General features: G+C 46.6%; 1 long non-coding RNA gene across 1 annotated transcript; it reads left to right on the top strand.

The window, feature by feature from the left end:
- Positions 1–490: 490 nt before the first annotated feature.
- Positions 491–12,463, top strand: LOC144694501 (uncharacterized). Its single transcript, XR_013579765.1, has 3 exons — positions 491–579; positions 2,044–2,256; positions 11,682–12,463. It is a non-coding gene; the product is annotated as an uncharacterized LOC144694501 (long non-coding RNA).
- The last annotated feature ends 2,712 nt before the right edge of the window (positions 12,464–15,175 follow it).

Raw genomic sequence — 15,175 nt, 5'->3', positions numbered from 1 at the left:
TCGGCGCCGAGGGAGCGCCGCACTGTCGGAGGGTCGGCGCCGAGGGAGCCCCGCGCTGTCGGAGGGTCAGTACTGAGGGAGCGCCGCGCTGTCGGAGGGTCGGCGCCGAGGGAGCACCGCACTGTCGGAGGGTCGGCGCCGAGGGAGCCCCGCGCTGTCGGAAGGTCGGTGCCGAGGGGGCCCCGCGCTGTCGGAGGGTCAGCGCCGAGGGGGCCCCACGCTGTCGGAGGGTCAGTGCCGAGGGAGCCCCGCGCTGTCGGAGGGTCGGCGCCGAGGGAGCCCCGCGCTGCCGGAGGGTCGGTGCCGAGGGAGCCCCGCGCTGTCGGAGGGTCGGCGCCGAGGGAGCGCCGCGCTGTCGGAGGGTCGGTGCCGAGGGAGCCCCGCGCTGTCGGAGGGTCGGCGCCGAGGGGGCGCAGCGCTGTCGGAAGGTCGGTGCCGAGGGGGCCCCGCGCTGTCGGAGGGTCGGCGCCGAGGGAGCGCTGCACTGTCGGAGGGTCGGTGCTGAGGGGGCGCCGCACTGTCGGAGGCTCGGCGCTGAGGGAGCGCCGCTCTGTCGGAGACGGGATAAGGAAACATGAGGTAATGATATGACATTAATTAAAGGAGCCGCAGGTTTTAGCCGTTTCCATTAACCCGGTTTTCATTTTCCCGTTCGGACACTTACCTCCCGCCCAGCGCGGGCTCCTCACTGCGCTTGCGCGGAATCTTTACCTTCTACGTAAGCGCCGGATCCGCCGTGCATTCTGGTTGTTGTAGTCTCCCTTGATGGAGCGCATGCGAAGCAATGCTGCTGAGTCTGAAAGTTGTCCAATAGTGCAGCATCTGTGTAGCGCCTTTCACATCCTCACACCCACCCCAGCACTTCTTTTGAAGGGCTTTTACCATTGGTATGTTGGAAATATTGCTTAGCTAGGATCTAGCCACACTCAGTGAGATGTCACAAGTTATTCAGTTTTCGTGCTGTTGATCTAATTAATTAATAAAGGTGAATTAATGACCTGAACTTGGGTGCACAGGCCACAATTTTAAAATTTGTAGTTGACACAAAACTTCAAAATATTGTGAACTGTGAGGACGATAGTGATAGACTTCAATTGGCCATAAACAGACTGGCAGGATGTGCAGATACATGGTAAATGAAGTCAGAATGTGAAGCAAAATACTGCGGATGCTGGCAATCTGAAACAAAAATAAAAATAGTTGGAAAAACAAAGGATTGTTGACGGTGATGATATTAGCTAAGAAATGTAATAATGGTGACATTAAGGGTAGAAAGCAGGACGAGCAAGTGACAGCCCTAGTGGGGGTGGGGTGGGGGGAAGGGATCGAAATAGGCTAAAAGGTGGAGATGAAACAGTGGATGGGAATACATTTAAAAGGCTGTAAAGTGCTCTCATGCCCACATGTCTGTCCTTGGCCTGCTGCAATGTTCCAGTGAAGCTCAACGCAAACTGGAGGAACAGCACCTCATCTTCCGACTGGGCACTTTACAGCCTTCCGGACTGAATATTCAGTTCAACAACTTCAGATCATGAACTCTCTCCTCCATACCCAAACCTCTTTCCGATCCCCCTTTTTCTAATTATTTATATTTTTTTAAATATATTTTTATTTTCCCACCTATTTCCATTATTTTTAAATGTATTCCCATCCATTTTTCATCTCCACCTTTTAGCCTATTTCGATCGCTTCCCCCCCCACCCCAACCCCACTAGGGCTATCTGTCACTTGCTCGTCCTGCTTTCTACCCTTAATGTCACCATTAGCATATTTCTTAATATCACCACCATCAACACCCCTTTGTCCTTTTGTCTATGACATCTTTGGCAGTCTCTTCTTTATCTCCACCTATCACTGGCCCTCTATCCAGCCCTACCTGTCCCACCCCCCTCTACCAGCTTATATTTCACCTCATTTCTCTTTTTCCTCAGTTCTGATGAAGAGTCATACGGACTCGAATCGTTAACTGTGTTCCTCTCCGCAGATGCTGTCAGACCTGCTGAGTTTTCCCAGCTGTTTTTATTTTTTTTATTTTTGTTTCAGAATGTGAAGCGATTTCATGAGGATGGTTCCAGGGATGAAGAACTTCAGTTATGTAGAAAGATTGGAGAAGTTGGGACTGTTCACCTTGGAGAAGAGAAGTTTGAGAGGAGATTTGATTGAGATATTCAAAATCATGAGTGGTCCGGACAGAGTAGATACAGAGAAATTTCCTATGGCTGGACAGATCGAGAACAAGATGGACACAGATTTAAGGTAATTTATTTTTTATTCATTCTTGGGATGTGGGCATCACTAGGTCAGCACTTATTGCCCATCCCTAATTGCCCTCGAGAAGCTGGTGGTGAGTTGCCTTCTCGAGCTACTGCAGTCCATGTGGTGGAGGTACACCCATTGCTGTTAGGGAGGCAGTTCCAGGACTTTGCTTCCTTTTTATTGTCTTTTTAGCAGTTTAATCCAATTGAGTGGCTTGCTAGGCCATTTCAGAGAGCATGTAAAAGTCAACCACATTACTTCAGATCTGGAGTCACATGTAGTCCTTCCCTAAAGGGGCATTAGTGAACCAGATGAGTTTTTATGACAATCGAATTCCAGATTTTTATTGAATTCAAATTCCGCCATCTGCTGGCATTACCCTGGCCTGGGTCTCTGGAATATCAGTCCAGTGACAGTGCCACGACATCACCACCTCCGCCATTGGTGGCTGAGTGTTCTTTTTCATGTTGCTGAAAGCCAATATGTGGTTGTAGCAAGTAATTAGGACAAAATTCTTAAGGAGCTAAATGGGGTAAATGCAGAAAGGATGTTTCCCCTGGCTGGTGGGGGCGGGGGAATCTAGAGCCAGGGGGACACAGTCTCAGAATAAGGGGCAGGCCATTTAGGACCGAGATGTGGAGGAATTTCTTCACTCAGAGGGTGGTGAATCTTTGGAATTCTCTACCCCAGAGGGCTGTGGAAGCTCCGTCATTGAGTATGTTCAAGACAGAAATCAATATATTTCTAGATACTAATGACATCAAGGGATATGGGGATGGCGTGTTAAAATGCTATTGAGGAAGACAATCAGCCATGATCTGTTTGAATGGCGGGGCAGGCTCAAAGGGCTGAATGGCCTACTCCTGCTCCTATGTTCCCATATGACTGTTCAGTGACCCCTGCGCACCTGCATGAGTGGACATTGGGCGAAGACAGGGACGTGCCTAGTGGTGATGTGATGCTGCCCACAGTTAAATATACTTCTGGTCTCAATGTCTGGCTCTCATATGAAGAATGGTCACTTGGGTGAGTTACCAGGAAGTGCCCATGGAACTGTAGCCCAACAAGAGTCATTGTCTTCAGGAAAGGGAGGCATAAAGTTGCATTTCAAAATGCTTTGTGGGAAGAGAAGAAGTGGCTTCTTGTCTTGTAAAACACTTTAAACATCCTCTTATACTAGATATATTTTACTGCTGTCACTGGACAAGTCCTTTGCTTGCTATTAGTGTTTGAGTCACTCCCAGTGTACAGATATTGGGCATTGATTCTGACTGTACAATTAACAAGTCCATATTGAACAAATGAGAAAGTGGAGTTCCAGTGAGTACTGATACTTTTAGAAATGTGCTTCATAGCAGCAATGAATATGAATAATATTGAAATTGTGGTGACAAGACTCCTGTTGGCTCCTATGTAGTTGAATGCAATGACATTCTGACTATAATGAAATAGTTGGAAACTTCTTGTGAGACATTGGGCAGCAAAGGCGGTCGGTGCCATAGATGGATATGAGCAGGTGATTGATCTGTAGCTCAACTGGCTAAATACCTGATTCACTTTTTGAAGAGTTTACCCCAGTTCATCCTCTGCAACTGTGTTGTGCATTTACTGCATTTCTGTCTGCAGCAGCTCTGAAATTAACAGCAGTGCTAGAAGCAGAATGAGGTGGTCTTGCTGTCTTTGAAGATTCTGAGACTCACCTCAGTCCCCAACACAGGAAATGTAAGCGCTGCCCTTTGCAGAATGGGCATTCAGCCCAGCTACAATTTTCCCATGCCCTGCCTGTTCTGCAGCAACCTTCTCAAGACATCATGGAAGTTACAATGGTCAGAACTAAAGTTACGGATTGTGACTTTTAAACACTTGTGCAGCAGCAATTATTTATCTGTTTAGTCGATACTGGGGGATCTGCCTTGCAGAATAAGCAGCAAACCTTCCATTGCATGAGAAATCATGTGTTACAGAACTGTTTCTGAATCTGTATTACACATGCTATGCAGCATCAGGATCCCAATCCTTATTTAAAAATGCTGTCAGTCTTGGAACCTGCAGCACTGCCTTTGGATTAGAGACTTTGAATCAGTGTCATGACTGTGGTTACTATATTTCAAACTAAGGAGTGATTTAAAGCTTTTTATCATTTAAGCTGTAGTTAGGAGCTGCTAAGTGGTTATTTTAAATGTGTATTTTTTGGTTCTAACTGAGATTTCTTCAGGAAAGGGCTCCATGGTACCTAAATTTACAAAATAGAATCAGAAAACAAGTGTGTGAGGTTTGTGTGTCAGTGCCAGAGCCTGCTTTGTGAGCTTGCTTGTATGGTAGTTATTGGAAGTCATCCAGTGCCTGAGTGTTCGTTTAGTCTGATCTGGCAGAGTTGGGAGCCCTTTCATTCTGAAGTTCTTTTGAGAAAACTTTTCAAAGTACAAAGAAATTCTAAATCCTCCAACAAAGCCTGTTTTCATTTCTCTGGCTATCCACCAGTTTAAATATCATTCTACTTATTTTGTAAGCATTATGTTAAGATATGTTTTATTGGACAAACTAGCTATATGCAAGTAAGACAAACATTTGGATCCCCCAGGCTCCTATTAGTAAAACAGTGTCTAGTAACTGATGAAGCAGATGCTGTAATATCCCTTTGTTATGGACTTGATTTTCCAGACAGGTTTCTCATAAGAAACAGTGAATTTTATTTACAGGGCTTCAACAGCAGTTACATATTTCCATCGAGATCCACAACTAAACACAAACTCCACCCCTAAGGTTCCCCACGCTTCAGGCTGATTTGTTCCTACTGTCACGTGATACGACACACAGTACAATAAATCTTAAAGCTACAGTCATTACATTCCTAAAACTACAGTTACTACATTCCTCCCCTTTAATTTTTTTTTACAATTTGTATTTACAATAACAACTACATTCATGACATTACGAATATATACATGCGTTATGAAACTATACATTCAGTCTCTCAGGTGGTTTCCTGTTCCGGCTGGAACATCGTAGCTCCACTGAATCTTCATTTTCTGGAACTGCAGAAAAATCAGGTACCTCCTTCGGCACAGGCAGCTCAGTGTTATCCACTCCGACAGTGACACCTGGTATGTCTATCCTTGGTTGATCTATCACGACGGGGACCACGGGTTCTACAATGGTTACAGGTGGAACATATGTTTGTTGGGGTATCTCCCTTTTTCTCAAATGATCCACATGTTTTCGGGTGATCTGGCCCTCCACTTCTATGCGGTACGACAACGGTCCGGTCACAGAAACTATTACGCCAGTTAACCAACTTGATCCACCACCAACGTTTCATACAAATACTATTTCACCGACACTAAATTCTTGCTCTCGACTACACAAATCATGAGTCACTTTTTGATTCCCTTGACTGTTCCCACTAAATTGGGAAGTACCAGGCTTAGTTTCACACAAAGGCGGCGCTTCGTAAATAATTCTGAAGGTGTTGAACCTGTAGTAGTTTTGGGGGTCTTTCTATAGTGAAACAGCAAATGTGTAAGTTTAATCTCCAGTGACTCTCCCGATAATGTTTTCATCCCAACTTTAAAAGTTTGTTCTGCTGTCTCGGCCAATCCGTTAGACAACAGACGATACGGTGCTGTCTTTACACGTTTGATACCATTTAGGCTCACAAATCTTTGAAATTCAGCACTAGTAAATGCAGTACCATTGTCTGAAGCAATGACTTCTGGGAGGCAGTGGCCTAGTGGTATTGTTACTGGACTAGTAACCCAGAGACCCAGGGTAACGCTCTGGGAACCTGGGTTCCAATCCCACCACAGCAGATGGCGGAATTTGAATTCAATAAAAACCTGGAATTAAAAGTCTAATGATGACCATAAAACCATTGTCGATTGTTGTAAAAACCCGTCGGGTTCACTAATGTCCTTTAGGGAAGGAAATCTGCCGCCCTTACCTGGTCTGGCCTACATGTGACTCCAGACCCAAAGAAATGTGTATTTTTTTTCATTCATAGGATGTGGGCTTCGCTGGCTGGGCCAGCAATTATTGCCCATCCTTAGTTGCCCTTGAGAAGGTGGTGGTGAGCTGCCTATCACTGTCGATACCACTGTCTATATTTGGCCACCAGATATAACCCCTTGCAAGCATTTTCATTTTGGAAATTCCAGGCATTATGCAACTCAGTTAATAGCAGTTCCCTTCCTTTTGAAGGAACGACAACTCATGTTCCCCATAACAGGATACCATCCTGACTGCTCAATTCATCCCTGTGAGTGAAGAATGACTTCAATTCTTCGGGGACTGGTTCTTGGGACCATCCTTTCAATACTTGGTCTCGTATTCCAGACAAGACTGGAACAGGGGTCGTCCAGTTTCTTATTTGTCTTGCACAGGCTGGAAAAGAATCCAGGAAATTCATCGCTAATATGATCTCTTGGGGAGTAGAAGCATGTTCAATGCTCTCCTACAAAGGAAGATGACTTAGGGCATCTGCGTTGGCTATATGCATCCCTGGCCTGTGCATAAAAGTATACTAATTTGCTGATAAAATCAAAGCCCATCTTTGGACTTTTGCAGAAGCTATGGTGGGATAGTTTTTTCTTCGTTTAAACAGACCTAAGAGCGGTTTGTAATTAGATACTATACTAAAGTGTCGACCATGTACATATTAATGGAATTTTTTAACTCCAAAAATAATCGATAATCCTTCTTTCTCGATTTGTGAATAACCCTCCTTGGCCATAGAGAGGGCTCTGGACACATAGCCTATTGGCCTTTCTGAACTGTTGTCCATCTTGTGACATTGTACCACTCCCATGCCATAGGTGGATGCGTCGCAGGTTAGCTCCAATTCTTTTGTCGGGTCACAATGTTCTAACAAGTTCGAAGAGTGCAAGAGCTGTTTCTCTTTCATGAGGCCTTCTTCTTGAGGTGACTTCCAGGATCAATGTTGTTTTTCTCTTTAATAATGAGTGTAGAGGGGCTAAGATCATTGATAAGTTGGGTAGGAATCGACCATAGTAATTCGCCATACCCAAGAATGACTTGAGCTCTGAGACATTTATTGGTGAGGGTGCCTCCTTAATAGCTTTGACTTTTTCTTCTACTGGGTGTAACCCTTGTGCATCCACCTTGTGGCCCAAGTAAATGACTTCACTTGCCTGAAAGATACACTTTTCCTTTTTCAAGCACACCCCTGCTTCCAAGAATTGTTTTTAGGACTTCTTCCAAGTTAGCCAAGTGTTCCTCTTCTGTTAACCCAGTTATTAGGGCATCATCCAGGTAAACCACGACTTAAGGTAGTCAATGCAGCAAGCTCCCCATCGTCCTCTGGAAACTTGCACTGGCTGAAGAAACACCGAAAGGCAGACGCATGTATTGATACAACCCTTTGTGTGTGTTTATGGCTACAAATCCTCTGGATGTATCATCCACTTCCAGCTGCTGATATGCATGACTTATATCTAATTTAGTGTAAGTTCTCCCTCCTGCTAATTTGCATAGAGGTCCTCGAACCAGAGGATAGGGTACTTGTGCAACTTGGCAGCCTTGTTTACTGTTAACTTGTAATCCCCACAGGTATGGATGGTCTGATCCAGTTTCAAGACAGGGACTATGGGTGCTGTCCATTCCGAAAATTGAACCTGCTGAATAATACCCAGCTTCTCTAAGCTGTTTAATTTGGTGTCAACCTTCTCTCTCAGGGCATAAGGCATAGGTCTAGTTTTAAAAAACGATGAGTTGCTTCAGAATCAACATAGATCTTAGCCTGCAGGCCCTTGATTTTCCCCAGCTCCTCAAGAAAGACCTTGTGATACCTTTTTAGCAGCTCTGGCAGTCCTCCAGCTCTCAGCTGGAAATTGTCAGACAAATTTAATAATTAGCGATGTTTGTACCTGCTTTGCTCCCACTGGGACTCTCACTTTCTCAGCAGTGTTTATGGTATGTGGGAAATGTTGCGATTAGCAAGATCCTAGCAGCAGCAATGAGATGTCACTGGCTATTCAGTTTTAATAATATTTATCTATATTCATGACCTACACTTGTGCGCACAGGCCACAGTTTTAAAATTTGCAGATTGACACAAATCTTTTAAGTACTGTGACTGTCAGGATGACAGTGATAGACTTCAACCGGACATAAACAGACTGGTGGAATGCGCAGACACATGGGGGAGAATTTTCTGCCTGCCGGGCGGGCGGGCCCGACCCAATCTCCGGCGGGCGGGGAGCCGATCCCTGCCGGAGAAACAGGCCCCGCCGCCATTTTACGTGTGTGGGCCAATTAAGGCCCGCCCAGTGTGACGTCCGGCGGGAAGCGCTATGCACTCCCCGTGCAGGCGGTGGGGAGGGGGGAAATTCCCCAAATGCAAGAGTGCACTCTTTCACGCATGCGCACGAAAGAGTGCACATCTCCCTGAGGCTAAGTGCTGCCTCAGGGAGATCGCTTACACTTTTAAAAATATTAAAAATAGACAAAAGAAATTCCCTAACATGTCCCCCTCATGTGACAATGTCACATGAGATGGGACATGTTCATAATTAACATAATAACTTTATTAAAAATTTTAAAACCCTGCTTTTAATCCCGCCAGTGGATGAGGCTTCACGTTTTATCTGTTTGCCGCCGGGGCTTCTGGCCTGCCCGCCAACCTTAAGGTTGGACGGGCAGGTACACTAAGTACTTTAATTGATCTGTCAATGTCCTCAATTGGCCATTGACAGGTCAGCGGGTCCGCAGCTGATTTCGCTGCAGACCCGCCTTCCTGAAAATTTAAATGGACCGGGATGACGTCGGGGGTTCCGCCCAACGTCATCCTGCGTCATTTTACACGTCGGCGAGCGGGTCCCGCCCCCTGCTCGCCAACGGCAAAATTCTGCCCATGGTAAATGAAATTTCTTGCAGAGTAATGTGAAGTGTTTCACAAGTTTGGTTACAGAGATGAGGAACTTCAGTTATGTAGAAAGACTGGAAAAGAGAAGGTTGAGAGAAGGCTTGATATAGGTCTTCAAAATCATGGACAGATAGGGAGAAATCGTTGTCATTGGTGGAAGGATTGAGAACCAGAAGACACAGATTTAAGGTAATTGGCAAAAGAAACAATGAGGAAAATCTTTTCCACACGGTGAGTGGTTAGGTTCTGGAATGCGCTGCCCGAGAGTGTGGTGGAGGCAGGTTTTCAAAAGTGAATTGGATTATTATCTGGAAAGGAAAAATTTGCAGTGCAACAGGGAAAAGGCAGGGCAGTGGCACTCGGTGAATTGCTGCTTCTGAGGCCCAGCATAGATACAGTGGGCTGAATGGCCTCCTTCTGTGCTGTAACTATTCAATGATTTTGGTAAGAAGAACAAAGAGAGGCAATATAAAATAAAGGGTGCAATTCTAAAGAGGGTGCAGGAGCAAAGGGATCTGGAGATATATGTGCACCAAACATAGAAGATGGCAGGGCTGGTGAGAAAGCAGTAAATAAGGCTTATGTGATCCTGGACTTTATAAGTAGAGACAGAGAACACAAAAGCAAGGACATTATGGTGAACCTTTATAAAACACTGGTTTGGTCTCAACTGGAGTATTGTATCCAATTCTGGGCACCACACTTTAGGAAGGATGTCCAGGCAGAAAAGATTCATGAGAATGTTTCCAGCAAAAGGGAACTAACTCTGAGTGAATAATAACTATTATTGTAATAGCTAAAAATAACAATGTAATAGTTCATCACTATTTTGAAAATATTCCATTTCTCTGTTCTTCCAACCAAAGTAAATAACCTCACATTTTCCTGCATCACATTCCATCTCCCATGTTCTTGAGGGTAATTAGGAATTGGCAATAAATGCTGGCCTTGCCAGTGGTGTCCACACCCCAGGAATGAATAAAAATTCGTGCCCATTCACTTAGCTTATCTGTATCCCTTGCTGACTCTTTGAGAGGTAATATTAACCTAAAGAACGAGCGAGTTTTTGGTTTGGGTAAGGAGGGATTAAAATCTAATCTCCAATTTACTCATTTCTGGTTTAACTGAAGTTGGAGGGTGGGTGGTGCAGGCAACTCACTTCAAGGTAGTGAGTTAGAAATTTAAATATGATAAAGAGACTGGGAGCCGCATTGTCATTTAGCTTTTCAACTCCATTGATGTTAGTCAGGGACCTGGGACTTTCATCCGGAGAGGACTTGGCGGATTCTGGAGCTAAGTGTCTTCAGAATGACCCCTGGATCCCCCTGGATGCCTGAGGAGTGACCACGAAATAGCAGCCCCTCCCCACCGCCCCACCACTGACCTTCCTTCCCCCCAAGTCTCCTCCCCACTTTCCCTGACCCAATTGACCTCCTCCACCCATAATTGACCCTCTCCACCTCCTGGGTCAGATTGACCTCTCCTCCCTGATTGACCCCCACTTCCCCCGGCAGGATCGACACCCATCCTCCACCGGTCGGACTGAGCCCCTTGTTCCGATTGATCTCCTCCTCCCCGGCTGGATTGACCCCCTCCTCCTCCAGCCAGATTGAGCCACTCCCCCTTCTCCAATTGACCCCCTTCCCCCTGATTGACCCCCTCCTCTCCTGGCCAGATTGAGCCCCTCGCCCCTCCCTGATTGACCCTGTCCTCCCCTGGCCATATTGAGCCTGTCCCTGATTGACCCCCTCCTCTCCCCGATTGACCCCCTCTACCCCCATTTGACCCCTTCCTCCCCTAGCCGGATTGATCCCCTCCTGATTGACCCCCCCCCCCTCTTCCCAGACTGACTCACTCTACCCCTATTGATTCCCTCCTCTCCAAATGACCCACTCCTCCCCACCATTGGATTCCCTCCGCCCCTGAATGAGCCCCCCTCCTCCATCCAATTGACCCACTTCCTCTTCCAACCCCATTCCAAATGACACTCCCATTCTAGCACCCCAAAAGTGCATACATCCCTGCTCTGGTGACCTTCAGTGACCAAGCATGTCAGTCAGGGCTAGAAGCCATGCTTCAGTTCTACAAATCCCAGGTTAGAACACACCTGGAGCACTGCGAGCAGTTCTGGGCATCACACCTTAGGAAGGATATATTGACCTTGGAGGGAGTGCGGTGTAGATTTATTGGAATGACACCTGGACTCCCAGTGGTTAAATTAGGAGGAGAGGTTATACAAACTAGGGTTGTATTCTTGACATTTAGATGGCTAATGGGTGATTTGAAGTTTTCAAGCTATCATGGACCATGGATAGAGTAGATAGAGAGAGACTATTCCCACTGGCTGGGGAGTCTGTCTTCTTACCCAACTAGTTGATCCTTCTTTTCTCCTCCAAAGCAAACCAGCCTCCAGCTTTTAAACACAGTTTTCAAAGCTATAAACCACCATGTGACCCTTTTGTAAACAGTCCACTGGGGTCAAGAGGTTTCCAGCTTCTTTAAAACTGCTTAATTACCTTTTCTTATAAAATGCTGTCTTTTCCAGGAACAGCAGCAACCAGAGTCAGTCATCTCAGCTTCAGGACATTCACTGTAGGAGTTCCTCAGGGTAGTGCCCGCCTTCAGCTGCTTCATCAATGACCTTCCTTCCATCATAAGGTCAGAAGTGGGGATGTTCGCTGATGATTGCACAATGTTCAGCACCATTCGCAACTCCTCAGATACTGAAGCAGTCCATAGCCAAATGCAGCAAGACCTGGACAATATCCAGGCTTGGGCTGACAAGTGACAAGTAACATTTGCGCCACACAAGTGCCAGGCAATGACCATCTCCAAAAAGAGAGAATCTATCATCGCCCCTTGACATTCAATGGCATTACCATCACAGAATCCCCCACTATCAATATCCTGGGGGGTTACCAGTGACCAGAAAATGAATTGGACTAGCCATAGAAATACCGTGGCTAAAAGAGCAGGTCAGAGGCTAGGAATCCTGACTCCACAAAACCTGTCCACAATCTACAAGACACAAGTCAGGAGTGTGATGGAATACTCCCCACTTACCTGGATGAGTGCAGCTCCAACAACACTCAAGAAGCTTGACACCATCCAGTTCAAAGCAGCCCACTTGACTGGCACCCCATCCACAAACATTCACTCCCTCCACCATCAATGCACAGTAGCAGCAGTGTGTACCTTCTACAAGATGCACTGCAGAAACTCACCAAGGCCCCTTAGACAGCACCTTCCAAACCCACAACCACTACCATCTAGAAGGACAAGGGCAGCGGACACATGGGAACTCCACTTCCTGGAAGTTCCCCTCCAAGTCACTCACCATCTTAACTTGGAAATATATTGCCGTTACTTCAATGTCACTGGAACTCCCTCCTTAACAGCACTGTGGGTATACCTACTCTACATGGACTGCAGCGGTTCAAGAAGGCAACTCACCACCACCTTCTCAAGGGCAATTAGGGATAGGCAATAAATGCTGGCCCAGCCAGCGAAGCCCTCGTCACTTGAATGAGTAAAAAAAAGGCCTGCATTAACCCTTTTTAAGGGACAGTGTCTTTTAAAAAATACAAATTCTTCCAGAATGTTCTTAGTCCTTAAAGATTAATCATTTTCTGTGATTAAAGCATTTATGACAACACACACACTCCCTGCAGCATGGTAAGTAAAAGTTCAGTCCTTTGTCCCCCTCACAGCTTACCTTTCAAAGTAGCTTTGTATCATAAACTTGGATACGTTACACTTGGTCCCTTCATTTAAATCATTAATATAGATTGCAAACAGCTGAGGCCCCAGGACTGATTCCCGCTCGACAAATGACAGCCTGCCAACTGGAAAATGATCCTTTATTCCTACTCGCTGCCTTTTGTCCTTTATCCACACCTTATCCATTGCCGCCCTTCCTCAGTCCTACCCCTCTGATAGTGCAGCGCTCCCTCAATACTAACCACCAACAGTGGAGTGCATCCTCAGTATTAACCTTTCAACAGCGCAGAGCTCCCTCAGTACTGACCACCAACAATGTAGTGCATCCTTAGTACTGACCCTTCAACAGAGCAGTGCTCCCTCAATACTGACCCTCCAAGAGTGCAACATTTCCTAAGTACTAACCCTCTGACAGTGCAGCACCCCCTCAGTACTAATGCCCTAACAGTGTAGCACTCCCTCAGTACTGACCCTCCAACAGTGCGGAACTCCCTCAGTACTGACCCTCTGACAGTGCAGCACTCCTTCAGTACTGACTGCAGTGTAGCATTACCTCAGTACTGACCCTCCGACAGTGCAGCACCCCCTCAGCACTAATGCCCTGACAGTGCAGCACTCCCACAGTACTGACCCTCCAACAATGCAGCACTCTCACAGTACTGACCCTCTGACAGTGCAGCACTCCTTCAGTACTGACTGTAGTGCAGTACTCCCTCAGTACTGACCCTCCGACAGTGCGGAACTCCCTCAGTACTGACCCTCCGACAGTGCGGAACTCCCTCAGTACTGACCCTCCGACAGTGCGGAACTCCCTCAGTACTGACCCTCCGACAGTGCGGAACTCCCTCAGTACTGACTGCAGTGCAGCATTACCTCAATACTGATCCCACATCCTCTGACCTAGTGTTTTTGAGAAGCTGAATAGCCTCTGTTTGTTCCTATGTCTGTGCACATTGAATTTAATTCCAGTTAGAGGTATCAGCTTTTGATAAATTAGATTATTTTTGCTGTTGTATGCAAAGCCTTTCTTTGTTTGAGGAATGTGAGGCATTTACCGCTTGCTGCTTCCTGTTCTGGGACTCTGATGTTGCTGTATTCAGTTAATCTGACACAGAATACAGCACTTGAGGGAAGTGCCTAGTCTCTTGTGCTGAGTGCACCAGGCATGAGATATCAGGGCAGTTCACTGCGTTGCTCTCACCTGGCGTTGTCAGGATATACCTTGAGGGTATCCTGCAGGTGCCTGAGTGTTTGAGTGTTAAGCATGTTTTTACTTGCTCTAAGGTGCTTTGATATATGAAGCAGATTTGTGTTTTGTAACGATCACTGGGTTTTAGAGAAACCGTGCTATAATCTTTTCCCCCCAGTTCATTTTTCTCACTATTTGCCTCTTAATGTCCACAATTACAGGGTGCAGTTTCATAGCCCAGGATAGCAAACTCCCCGATTCCCTCATTTTATTCTTTCATTCCTCTCACTCTGATTTTAACTAACGATCATTGCAGAGAAAAACTGACCAGTGCCTGATCCCAAGCTGACTACATTGCTGCTGAGGGAGTTTGATTAAACTTGGGACTTCTGTATTCTTTCCTCATTCTACTCATTTGTTGTCTGTCTCACTTTTCCTTTGTCTCAAAACCACACTGAGAAGCGACTGAGGGGTGTGAGGGAGGGGGAGAGATGGGGCTGAAGAGTCAGGGGGGAGGCAGGGATGAAAAAGGGAGAGGGGGATATGGGGGAGTGAAGGAGAGGGAGACAAGTGAAGGAGGGGGAGACGGAAGGTAAAGGAGAGAGAGAGGGTGGTGATGGACATAGAGACAGGGCTGAAAGAGGGAGACATGGATGGTGAAGCAGGGAGGCAGGTAGTGAAGGAGGGGAAGACAGGGGTGGTGAAGGAGTGGGAGACGGGTGAAGGAGTGGCAGACGGGGGTGAAAGGGGGAGATGGGACTGCCAGAAGGGGAGACGGGGTGAAGGAGGGGAGATGGGGTTGAAGGAGAGAGGGACAAGGTTGAAGGAAGGGAAGACAGGGGCCGTGAAGGAGGGGAAAATTGTCCAGGTATGTCCTGTACACAAAAATCAGGGGATATCTAACCCGGCCAATTACCGCCCCATCAGTCTACTCTCCATCATCAGTAAAGTAATAGAAGGGGTCATCAACAGTGCTATCAAGCGGCACTTACTTAGCAATGACCTGCTCACTGATGCTCAGTTTGGGTTCCACCAGGTCACTCAGCTCCTGACCTCATTACAGCCTTGGTTCAAACATGGACAAAAGAGCTGAACTCCCGAGTGAGGTGACAGTGACTGCCCTTGACATC

Source organism: Cetorhinus maximus, chromosome 20 (assembly GCF_964194155.1).
Source record: "Cetorhinus maximus chromosome 20, sCetMax3.hap1.1, whole genome shotgun sequence".
NCBI lineage: Eukaryota > Metazoa > Chordata > Chondrichthyes > Lamniformes > Cetorhinidae > Cetorhinus > Cetorhinus maximus.
This window is presented reverse-complemented; position numbering and strand designations above follow the sequence as displayed.